At 36.0% G+C, this 13,689-nt stretch overlaps 1 long non-coding RNA gene across 1 annotated transcript; it reads left to right on the forward strand.

Annotated features, from left to right (window-relative positions):
* Positions 1 to 7,643: 7,643 nt before the first annotated feature.
* Positions 7,644 to 12,787, forward strand: LOC140238135 (uncharacterized). The gene is made up of 5 exons (XR_011901887.1): positions 7,644 to 7,750; positions 9,619 to 9,803; positions 10,513 to 10,625; positions 11,797 to 11,924; positions 12,716 to 12,787. It is a non-coding gene; the product is annotated as an uncharacterized lncRNA (long non-coding RNA).
* Positions 12,788 to 13,689: the final 902 nt, after the last annotated feature.

A 13,689-nucleotide genomic window follows, 5' to 3' on the forward strand; every position in this document is an offset into this window, starting at 1 on the left:
TCCGAGACGAAGTAAAATCACTGGTAGCCGAGGGCAGATTCCATCTTGGTTTGAACGGAAGACTGTGATGTGACGCTGCCAGGTGATTATGAAGCTTGGATTTACTTTGCTCTGAATCATTCTTACTAGTTGTTTCATTGCGACTATAGATAAATTGCATTCACTTTGCCTGCTGGTTGAATACAGAAGTTCTTGCCTGATTATATGAGGGTAATCCAGGTCATGTGCCATTCAGGGTAAATGATACATTTGTGTATCATTCCTTTAAGATAGCGAGTACAGCATTCTGAAAACACCCAAAGCCTGAGAAGCCCAGATGTGTATGATACAGTGTTACGGGGCTTTATTTGAAAAGCAACTGCCATGGCAATGACCAATTTTGTCATTGGAGTTGGCAAAATGGTGTTTTCTCTATGATATGATTGTGTTTGTATTATCTTGCAAAGCTGTTATGCAATGGGATTCAAGGCAGATTCACTTGAGTATGTTCTCTCTTCATGGTATATTACTTTCCTATATTTTGGGGGGGGGGGGTGCTTGGAAGCCCAAGATATCATACATGGAATTAAATGTTATGCTGTAAGGTGAAAGTGTAAAGGACTAATGGTTTGCATGCATGATTGTGGATTGAATGAATATCGGTGAACTTAAAGAGACAGTAAGATTTAATGCAGTATTATGCCGCATCTCCAAAGATATTTGTAAGAGGAACAAATTGCCAATGATTTTGTTGGAAATAGAGCAGCCGTATCCAACAGTGCCAGTTTCGGCCTTGTATATGTAAGTGTTTTGAAGTACTGTCTGCATTGTGTGAAAAACTACCCAGTTTTTTCCTCAGGGCTCGAGATTTGTACTCTGAATTTCAGATTCCTCACATCACCAAAGTTTGGAAATTCATCTTTTTGTCACAGTGGCATTCTTTGAAAGTTCTGTAATAATCTTGAAGCTTTCATGCCATGTAAAACATGTTTCATCTTGCATCTGTCAGCCATGATCATCATAATTATATTTAATTATATTTAATTATATTTAATGAACAAAAGCATACCATACAGTAAAACATACAAGTTGCATACAGCGGCTCAGTGGAATTCACTTGATAATGTGTCAAGTCAGCAAATTTTCAGTCGGTCTTTTGTCTTCATTAGTGGCAAATGTTCATGGCTGCACATGGATTGTGCATGTTCTGTCAACTTATTTTGAATGTGATCATCTGGGCACCGTTTCATGAAAGTTGTCAGCCCTGACAAGTCAGTCACTGACAATTACCGTAGTAACAGTCAGTGACAAGAGTGTCTCAACCAATCAAAACCAAGGATTTTACTGAAATTGTCAGAGACTGACAACTTGTCAGCACTGACTAAATTGATGGAGCACTCCCCTGATATTGCTTCTACACATTCTTTGTTACTATGGTAACAAAAGTCTGTATGCAGGTGTCTCTGCTCTTAACATTGGGTGTCCTAATCTACGCTGTATGAAACTCTAAATTTTGACTGTTCTGTGTTGTTGTCCAAAGCAGATTTCTTGTGGAGAACAAAATTAGCTGCAAATTTTGTTTTCTTTTTGTTTGTTTGTTGGTGTTGGGGGGGGGGGGTGTCTTCACAAATTTTGACTTTTGATCACAGAAACTCTCCAGAAAGATTGAAAGAAATAAAAAAAAAAGAAAAAAAGAAAGAAAAAGAGACCAAAGTGGGGGGAGGAGGGTTAAAACATAAATTACGAACATGATTTTAATGCATTAAGACATCTTTGCAGTGCAAAGACCATTGTAAAAAACTTGTAAAAAGTAAAATATCTTATTGTATAGAGTGTACATGTACTTCCAGCTGGGATGACTGGTCTATTGCCATTTTCATTGCAGCTTTAATTCATTTATTTGCATAGTTTTTATGTTTTGATCATGTATTTCACATCAAATACAAAAGGGAGAGGTACAGTATTCATTGTGCACGTGCGACAGGTTTTGACTGACTGACAGATCTATCTCAAAAGAAACTCATCAACCTGAGTACGCTATGTCAAGTAATGAACATGTCATTCTCTTGGTAAAGTTTTTACATCGTACTTAAGGATCAGCCACATCCTTCTTTATTGTCAGCTGAAAAGAAGGAAGGCTATTGTTACAAGATCCATGTAATTACTTCCCTTCTGGTGCTTAACCAACATGGCACCATGATGTAATGATTTGTATTTCATAGCTGCCATCCTGCGATGTAATAACCCCTTCCATTTTCTTTCTTGATTGACTGATGCAGGAAATACCTGATCATGACAATGCCATGCAGCAAATTGTGTTGCAAAATTTGCTCAACAGTCTGTGCACATTTTTATTTAGAGGTCACTGTCGTCATTAAACTGTTTTCATTGCATTTATTCGTTTTGACGTCTGACACCCATGTATTCTTCATGGTACTGAAGTGGAAGTAGTGTGTGAACCTGTGTGTGTGTGTATGACATTTGATGTTTTTCTCGTAGGTTTTTTTTTTTTTTTTTCATATTTATGGGGACATAATTTAAACTATTACTCTAGTACATGTATATTACATATGCATTATATATACTAACTGTGTACAATAAATATATAATATATATACAGGGCTCGACACTAACGGTGGCTCGGTGGCCACCAAAAAAGGTCGGATATTTGCCTTTGGGCCACCAAAAATTAAAGATAGTGTGGAGCCCTGATATATATATATATATATATATATATATATATATATATATATATATATATATATATATATATATATATATAGATAAATATATATATATGTATATATCATATATATGTTATATATATGTATATATATATATATATATATATATATATATATATATATATATATATATTCATATACATATATATGTGTATATTATGTATATTTATAGGTAATTAGAATCATATTGAGTGTGCCCACATGTGGCATGTGTGTGTGTGTGAGTGTGTGCATGTTAAATCTCTTTTTATATACAATGTATCTAGTTATTTAAAAACATATAGTTCTGATCACTGTTTCTATAGGGAATTGTGGCAATTGAGGAAAACGAATGACGATTTTCACGATGACTGACACACTCGAAGACTCAGTTGCGAACAAGCCAAGTTTATGTGATTAAAATCGTCACGGGTACAAACAAGAAAACTTTGCAGTATGGGGAAAATGTTTGATCAGTGACATGATTTAATAGCACAATTGGTGAAAGCATTATATCAACAGAAAATGTAGACGCAATGTGTTTGAGTTAGTGATAAAGATAAGCAGAAAAAGTCAATCAACTCTAATTAATATCGGTTGCCAGTTACAGAATGATTCATTGATTCCAAATTGGCCATCATGAAGATGACGTCACACTGTCCTAAAATGGACACCAGACGCCAATACGAATACAATGCACTCCCGGTATAGCGAACACGGTTATAACGAAATTCCGGTTACAACGAAGTAAATATTCAGGCGGCAACATTATCCGCTTTATGTCTTTTATTGTTTATTTGTCCGGTTGAAATTTCGATATAACGACAGAAAACTGCCAGTCCCGAAGACTTCGTTATAACGGGAGTCCACTGTAACGTACCTTCGCAAGGTCTTCGGGAATTTGTTTGGTTTGCCAAAGATTTTGACACCGAGCAATAAGTTGCTGCCGGTCACTTAGTTCTGCTCCACCGGAGCCTGAGAAATTCAATTGACGGTCATGCCATGGCTTAAGATGCCCTCATGGATGACCCGACTTCATAAATCAGAGCCGAATTTAAACATTTCCTTAGTCTTGTGTCCATCTTTGCTTAATTTCGGGACAGTATGACGCGTGCATATTAAAGCATTTAAAGCATCCGTAGCAGAGACGCCGTGTTCAAACAATGCCATTGAGTGGCATGATTTCAACCCACACATAATTATACAATGTATTTTAAAGGAAACCTAGAAAACAAAAAACAGATTGCGAATCTGATACACATTACTGTGGATATAATATACCGACAGCAGAAATATATATATTCCAATCCATTCAATCATTTGTATTTGCGATACGAACAGAAACAGGAAATAACGCATAAATGAAAAATAATGAAAGTGAAACTCAATGTCCTTCAGCACGTAATCACGACAAAATAATAATCAAAGATAACCATGATAACAATGGATACCAATAATCTATGTTGAGAGAGGATTTTAGGCGCCAATAGCACAGCTATTGGCACGCTTTCGTTTCTACATAATTTACAGTAGTTTGCATATTTACAGAATGTGTTATATACATTGCATACAAGACAAAAACTTAATCGTAAAACGTGGTAGAGAGAATTCTGCTTAAGAATGACTATTGTTCAAACTTAAAACTTCTGCTATTTGAATAATACTTATTAAGGTTAGTATACTACAAATAGTTCGAAATTATAAACATCTTGCATGTTTCATGATAGAGGTACAATGATAATTCTAATGGTAATGATAATAATTCAATAATAGTAACAGTAATAATGATATAACGTTATGACGTAATAATGATAATGGTAATTCACTCAGCGTTGCCCTTTCTATGTTACCTCTGTTTTTGCTTTGATAAGAATCTCTTGTCAATTTTTCATCATTTCATTCTTATTTCCCAACAACACAAAACAATTACATACACATAACGTAATATCAATACAATGTCATTTCTTATGTGTGTTATTTTAATAGCATTCCATGATACACACACAAACGCTTGAGCCACGACGGACGCTGATATCAGAACGTCTTTATCGGTGAATGTCATGAATATGTACTGAATATAAATCTCTAAAATAAAGGAAGGAATTTCTTGTTATACAATGAAGAGTTTAAATGCAAATTACATAATTGCCATTTTGATTTTTTTTGAGTAAGGTCATCATCAAATTAGTAAAACAAACAAACAAACAAGCAAACAAACAAACAGACAGACAGACAAACAAGCGAACAAACAAACAAGCAAACAAACAAACAAGCAAACAAACAAACAAACCTCATCAGTGACATACATTGCTCTCATGGAGGCTATGTGTTTGCCGGCGTTAACTTGTTCATTCATCTGTTTATTTGCAATATAACTCAAAAAGTCATGAACGGATCTTGATGTAATTTTCAGGAAAAGTTGATAGTGGCACAGGGAACATATGAGTATTTTTAGAAAGAAAAAGAAAGAAGGAAACAAATGGTAGTGGTTATCATGAACGCTAGATGGCGCGCTTGCTTTTGCGATCCTCTGAACCATTGCGCTGTGGGCCAGCCATCAGCCAACGACAGCTGGTCGGCCGCAGTGAGGGTACAATGTGTTGATAACCAAGGAATCTACATGTAATAATGCAGATAGGACTGTAATGTAGGACGGAAATCACAATATAGGTGGAAATGAGGTGCTTTGTGAGGGATCTGTGCTCTCTGAGTGCTTTTCTACTATTTACAAGTGTGAGGACAGGCCCGAGTCTGTCATAATTATCGAGTAGTTATCGAGTAAGTCACGTAGGGTGCGGTAATTTGATAAACAGCAATAATAAAAACACAATAAAATGTGTGTGATTATCCACTTTTAAATCTACGACGTCATTTACAGTGAAAGGACCTATGAAATACACACACAAAAAAGCCAAACAATCACACAAGCAAAAAATTCGACACACCACAGTCATTGGTATATAATATCTTAAGACAAATTACATATAGGTTTCATTACGACTAAATGAATCATCGTAAATAAATGGGAAATAAGCACTCCCTACCAAGGGGGCTATCTAATATTTCTCCTTTAATGTCACTAACATGCAGCATAAATACATCATGTACCTTCCTACAATACGCCTGACCACGTCTATTTCTTAAAGTAACGTCGTTTTCTCGACAAAATGTTAAATACTAACGACGTTGTTAAGGATCTCAACTCTTCTAAATTGACAATACCACAAGAGTGAATCACCATAAGTCAATGACCGATGAAGTAAAATTGTTCTTCGTGAAAACAGTCAAAAGGTGTTTTTTGTTTTGTTTTGTTTTTAAACATTATTATGAGAGGTAATCTACATTCGTACCAACGTCGATACGTCCAGGAATTCCATAAAGGGGAGGCGCCTCTAATAAATTAAAGGCTCGGGGAGGGACGCCCGCCCCTCCCCCACATTTTTTCTTTTTATTTCTCTTGTTTTAACACGAAAAAGGGGGCGCGCTACCGATGCCCCCCCCCCGCATGGATCCGCCACTGATTAATATCATGAATGCCATTATTGTTCATCAGTAGTCAGCTTGCCGAAATAGAAGGGTCAACTAACTCTGTCTGTCAGTGCTGCAGTGAATGGACTGAGATATGCATTAGAAGCTTATGTTTAAACACAGCTGTCATTTTGTTTTTAAGTTTGCTTTTGTCTTTTTAGTATACTACTATTATTAATGATAATGAATATTAAAACCCGTTGAGGACGGGCTGATTTTGCTACAACAGGCATTTCCCATAGACCCTCGCCCGAGTATTATACCCGGGACTCGTCTTCCTCAACCCGTCAACGGGTTAATGTTTGGATAATCTCCCACCCACTACGTATACACGACTTAGCCCTTATCACTCTTCCGAAGCCATAATGCAAGACATATCAAAATCCTATACTCTGAAGAATAAATCCTGTTGTCAGAGTGATGAGCTATTTCAGCCTCAAGAGTGATGGTGTTGATATTTATCATTTTGTTTCGGAGATAATCTTTTGTCATACCATCAAGAGGGCAGTGCTTAAGAAATTCAACATAATTATCTGTTTACTGTATATTATTAAAACTATTGGCGTGAAAACTGGAGACAAACGACACTTTAATCCTCTCACTGAGTGAATGTCGAGTAGATTACAGGATTTTTGTTGAAATTAAGAGGAAACCAAAGTGATTCTTCGAGTAATCTTTAAAAAACGAATTCTATATAGGTGTATAATGCACTCTACCCCTTTCTTCTCTCTCTCTTTCTTTTTTTTTCTCTTTTTTTTTTCAAGAATTGAAGATAGTATATAATATCGCCCTCTAATACCCCTTTCAGGTAATCGTGGATGCGGATAATAGGAGCACAAGTCGTAAAATTTCGATTACATGAACGGGAGAGGAGTAGAAAAGTGCGCATTATTTTTATGCTGCTATTATGCGCATAATTGCAGCATGAGGAGTAGATCGAGAATACATGAACGCGTTTTACGACTTATCCGCACTAACATTCCACAGTTCGGTCAAAGGTCACTCGATTTCCCGCACAACCGCTGATTGCTGAGCTTGAGCGCGCGAGAGGTGTGCATACACGTGAGGATATTCACCGGAAACATTACGTCATTATAGAGGCGTGCGCAGTAACCATGACAAATAACTCGCACAAATAACTCGCACCATTATATGAACGGGGGTCCGTTTCATGAAGCTATCACATAAAAGCTATCACATAAATCTTAAAATGGCCAAGCCGCTCTTAAGCTAGGAGAGACTTTCACAGAGAAGTAAAAACCATTTCACGAAGTCTCTCCTAAGCTATGAGAGACTTTAATTCTTTCAATCGTCATGTTCGAGGGTAATACTAATTAACATATCATTAGCATATCATTAACGTATTCTCCCTATTGTGTTACATGCGGTGAGCACTCGCTACCTAGACATAGCACGTATACACACAGTGTATACAGCGCAGAGGTAACAGATCTACGACGGAGGCAAGATCCTGAAGGCTAAGTTGCATTCTACACCGCTACCAGTACATATTTCTATTAGTGAGTATATTTAAAGCTGTCTGCAATTAAAAAGTAATGCATGTGGATTCATAATGTGATATTATTTGGATATATTTTTGTTCGAATCTTCTACAATTCTCCAAGGGCTAGCTAGATGTAGATCTAATCTTAACGGTAGTAGCGTTATCACAATAGTCCCACGTAGCCACATCGCCGTTTGTTTGAATGACCAAATGGCCAGCTGAGTTAGGTAGTTTGTTAATGTTAGCATGGTAGGGTCTAGGGCTACTACAACTTCTACAAGTAATAGTGAAATGTTTGTGGGTTGATTTTTAGCGTGCAGATATTTCATGAGAGCAATTGCCCGATTTGTTCATGTATGGGTGAATTGCAGGTAACTTAAGGCGTAAATAGTGAAGGGATCGAAGAAGAAACCGGAAATTTCATAAGTAAAGAATTGGTCTGCATTTTATTATTAATATTATATTTTTGAAGACGTGTCTAACATTGAATAATTACACTGTCACTAGCTGTGTGGATAGTATTCAGAAGTGATACAAATTTTCTGTTTTGTGTCAAATCGACAGGAAAGATCTGGGGTTTTTTTTTCAGTCTAGAAAATCTCAGGTTATTTTGTCCAACAGAATTATGGGCCTAGCCTAAGCCTAATGTTTTTTAGTTTAGGCCCTAACGTGAACTTATAGCGTTAGCATTTACACTACAGAGAACCAGCTGTACGTTACCTGTGTCATTGTTACGTTTACAAGTCCTAATGTTACTATCTAACGTTACTAATATAGGTCTACAACAAAAACTTGTAAAATACTAGGGGTTAGGGGTTATAACTGCGACCAGCCCGAACGCGAAGCACTGTGTACTGGTACAACTAACAGGGAGTGCCCTGGGGTTAGGGCCGGTAGTACTATCTGGAGAGTCCGACAGTGGTTAGACTAACTAGATCAAGTACGGTAGTAATAGTAGGGCCTAGTAGTAGTACGTAGATCCAGGTCTACACAGAATATGAATTGGAAACCATGGTTCAGATCTTGGTTCAGACTTGAAAGCTATCTTCAACAATTCTAAGTGCATACAGCACTGTAATCGCAATGCATGTGTCACAATAAGATAGAGAATGATGTTTACCTAAATTCATAGGCATGGAACCTCTAGAATTCTACTGCTATACTACCAGATGTCTATAGATCTAGAATCCAGTGGTATAGTGATCCTGAGTAGCACCTACTGACCTAGATACTACTTAACCAGTGTATACCAAAAGTATAACCAGACTAGACCCTTTGCCTTGATATTCTTAAACATATTATCATTAACATAAGTAGGCCTATCACTCATCAGTAAGGAAGTTAATAGGTCTTCTTAATAGTGCTATCTATCTAGGCAGTTAGTAGATTCTATAGGTCCATACTCCGATGCTAATACCGCTTACACAACTTCTTTTAGCAATTTAACTGATGATGATGACATGACAACAGTTGATGATCAGAGTCAGACTGTGGCTGCATCTCAGGCTGTAACTGTGATCAACCCGAATGTGAAGCCACAGTACAGCTGGTCCTACCAGATCTTAGGTAGATGTAGACCTTGCAACATGGATGCCTAGCGACAAGATCTAGAACCTCAAGAAGTCATAATACCCTAAACTATAGGCTTACACATGTTGAATTGAGACAACTCAAATACTAGTATTATGTCTTTTAATCATCCCCCCCCCAAAAAAAAAAATAATAATATAAGATCCTTTATATATTTAAACTGCAAAAACATGTGAACTGATTTCAAATTTCATGCAGATTCTAGATATTGTGTGTAAAATCTTGTATAAGATCAAACAACAGTTTGAAAACACATTTTCTATTTTGTATTCACATTTTTAATTATAATGTTAGATATGGAACATCAGTCAGACTGCTACAATCAGACTTCTTCATCTAATAAAGCCCAGAGTCAGTTGCTGAACTTCACTGAACACAGAACCAAACTGCTGAACTTCCATCTTCTCCACAGCTAGACTGCTACTGAACTTCGTCGAGACTTACGATGTATCTACCAGCATGGTCACCTTCAACAGAATGCAAGTATTTTAGCTTATAATACTATTTTAGCAGACATCATATCTGTATATTTTCAAATACTACAATTGCAACATTATTTACATTTGGACATCAAATTGTCTCTGGATTTTTAGTTGAATAGTGTTAGACAGGAAATATTGAAAACAATGTTTGCTGTAATGTCCATCTTGGTAATTGAAAACAAACATTGTTATCCAGTGAATAGTGACCCTTCTAGAAACAACTGTTTTTTGCATTTTTTATGTCACTATCTGTAGAATATTACATACTGATCCAATTGAAAAGAGATAATTCATGGAAGGGGGGGGGGGGGGTACCTGCATGTCTACATGTATCAAGCTCCTGAAACAAACTTTAGCAGTCACGTTATCTTAATAATGTAGGCCCTACTATGATTGTTTATTTACCCTCTCCCTTTTCTAGTATCAAAACCACCTTATGCTCTTACAATGTTTGAAACAAGAATATTCGACATAGCTAATCATTTTAAACTGTGAAAAGTCCTATTTATAGCTTATGGATCAGTAGATACTAGTGAATTCATTCTTTCAAAATCAATGGTAGGGCTTTTCAATTTGATTGCTATAGCTTGTTATAGCAAAGGCAAAGCAACCATCTCTAACATACTTTCTAATGTCCCATGTCCCGCACTATTGTTTTGTTTGTAAGATATTAACTGTTCTTGTATATTGAATAAACTCCAAACAGCCAAGGACCAGACAACATGTGAACTTCATCCACTTCAGAGTTAAGGACTGGGGGCAAGATGCAAATGGAAAAGTCAAGTGACAGTGTCATGGATATTCCACCATCTTCATTTGGTGTGTTAAATGATTATTTTTAGCTATTGAAGCAAGTTGAGAAATCATGTTATCTTGATCATCTACAGTTGGCAGCAAAATTATTCAGCCCCTCTCTTGCATGTTGGACACTCTGGCATAATGAATTACATTATAACTGAGATCATTTCTAAATCATACAAGTGGTGATCAGATAGTTTGCTACAAGTAAATAACAGATCAGTAGCCTTTGATTTGCATATAGTTACAAACTTTGATCATTCATGTATAAAGAGATATGGTGCAATGAGCACATTTATGGTCATTTTCAGTCCTTTCAGTGATCACTGAAATGCTTCGTTGAATATGGTTTGTTCACTCAATGTTTTGATAGGTGACACAATATGATGGAATTTGATGTAGGATTCTTAATATTTCAGTTGGCATTTTTCGTTGTACAAAAATATCTAAATGAACTCATTTCTAGTGAAAGTTGCCACCATAGAGTTTGTACAGAGGTTTAGCCGTGATATTAATAATTCAAAGTTTAAGTCATGTCAAAATGAATATAACCCAATGAAATGCTAAGAGTTGTGCATAGAATGGCAAGATACTATTTAAAATTCCATAAAAACAAAAGAAATTAATCGTTATCATCAGACCATAACACGTCATGCTTCAGTGATCACAGAAAGGTCTGAAATGACCATAATGTGCTCACTGGACCTTATCTCTTCATGCATGAATGATCAAAGTTTCTAACTATATGCAAATCAAAGACTATTGATCAGGTAGGCATTTGTCATAAACTATCTGTTCACCACTTGTATATGATTTAGTAATTGTAATGTTATTTATTTTGCTATAGTGTCCATAATGCAAGGGGGGTGAATAATTCTGCTGCCAACTGAATAAAGTGAATGCTTGTTATTAATTTACCCTCTCATTCATTACTAAAATTACCTCATACTCTTACAATTTGCTAACAGGGGCTCATTACATAGTGATTCAAACTTTGAAAACTGGCAATTACAACTTGTTGTTCACATAATATATCTTACAAAATTGATAATCATTAATGAACATTTTGTTATTATTGCTTGTTTTAATAAAGATGTACGCTCATCTCAAATATTTTCCAACTATCCCATTTGTGCATCCGATGTTTCTGTTTGTATGGTATTTAACTGTTCTTAAATTTGCACACCCAAAGGCCTGAAGAGAGCTGAACCTCACCAAGCCTTGGGACAGACAACTGCAGCTGAACTTCACCCAGGTCAGAGTCAGACTACAATTGGACTACAAACTGTATAGCAGCATCTTATCTACGACAGAACACAGGTATGCTTTTCTCAAATTAAACTTGAAAGTATAAAGATTTTACAAAATAAACAACTTGAATAACAGTTGAAAAAGGGCAACCTCTGTTGATGACATATCAGTTACAGGTAATTCGGTCTTTCTTATTTTAGCAATTATTGTAGACTTGGTGGACAAACAATGTCACCTCTATATGTGAACTGTTCCATACGAGAAATGAAGAAATTAGTGCATTTATACACCCCAGTTGGGAGTTGATTTAATGTTTATGTCTATATCAGCCACAATTGGGAATTCAGTACGGCTTACATTAGTTGATTAACGCACTGACATAGCAATGCAGCTGATTTATTGCATAACCCATTGAATCATCTTTCTGTTTATTTTGGAACCCCCAGCTTGCCTGACATAAGTTACAATCCTTTTTAAAAAGTCATGAATGTATAACGTTCTGTCAGACGAGTGTTTAAAGTCACAATCACATTCTCATTTTGAGTCTGTGTCACACCTTTTTTGTTATCAGGAAGAATCTGCTACACTAATTCTTGTGTATGACATCCCAGACGATTTTCTTAGTTTTTTTTCGTAGATGCTGTTAAACTGTTTCTAATATACTGTATAAGAAATTGCTGAAAAGTAGTTCTGTGTAATGATATGTGTGCCAGTCGTGTGTGTATTCATTCAACTGTAAGCCCACATATTTAACACTCTGTATAATGTCAGGCAGAGGGGATGAATGGCGTGTCATAAAATTTCAGTATGTAACCAATATTTGTTTTTCCATATTTGTATTTCTTTTTTCTTTCATATAGATTCTCAAGGCATGGAGCTTGCCGAGGGTGATGCAGACAGGTTGAATGCAACATATGATAGTTTTTACGGTTGTAAATATATATATATATATATATATATATATATATGAATGTAATCTTTCAAAATCAATGTATATACAGTGAAACCCCGTTATAACGAGGTCCGTGGGACCGCCAATATTGCCTCGTTATAACCGGTTCCTCGTTATAACCGTACGCACTAAAAACAAAGAAAACATAAGCATGGAGTCACATATACCAAGCAATCAAACTTATGAGCAGTCTTTGTGTTGTTATTACACAAGTAAATGGATCATTATTATTGAGAAAGGATAAAAAGGAATCATTTGTGAGTTGATACCAAAAGAATAAAAAAAAAAAAGAAGGGGTTGAAAACGCGTTCTTTGTTTTTCTTCTGAAAAATCTCTTCGCGTGTGTTGTGCATGCCTTCTCAAAAAGTGCACGGCAGGGTTGAATTCGTAATCCTTTCTACACGTATCTCTTCCTCGTGTATTGAACCATTCTGAAAGAATGAAAATATCATTTGTGAAACACAGTATAAAATTTTAATAAACAAAATCACATTGTATTAAAAACATGTGTTACTTTTTTTCTGAACATGGGTGCAAGCAGAGTAACATGCATTATTAAACTTATTTTACGCTGTGTGCGCCCAGCGGGATCGCGATGATTACATTATTAATTATTTAGGCTGTATTCCATGATGTTTGCACCAGCAGGGGTTGAAAATGCATTTTGTATTTTTCTCCCCAAAATCTCTTCGCATTTTGTACATGTGTCCTTGAAAGGTACACGACATGGTTGAATTCGTGATCCTTTTTACGACTATCTCTTCCTCATTATAACGGACCATTCTGAAAGAATGAAATTATTCATTTGTAAAATACAGTGTGAAATAATATGAACATCACGATGATTTCATTAATTATTTCGGCTGTAATCTTTTACGTAGT

This window comes from Diadema setosum, chromosome 14, assembly GCF_964275005.1.
Source record: "Diadema setosum chromosome 14, eeDiaSeto1, whole genome shotgun sequence".
In the NCBI taxonomy this organism is placed as follows: domain Eukaryota; kingdom Metazoa; phylum Echinodermata; class Echinoidea; order Diadematoida; family Diadematidae; genus Diadema; species Diadema setosum.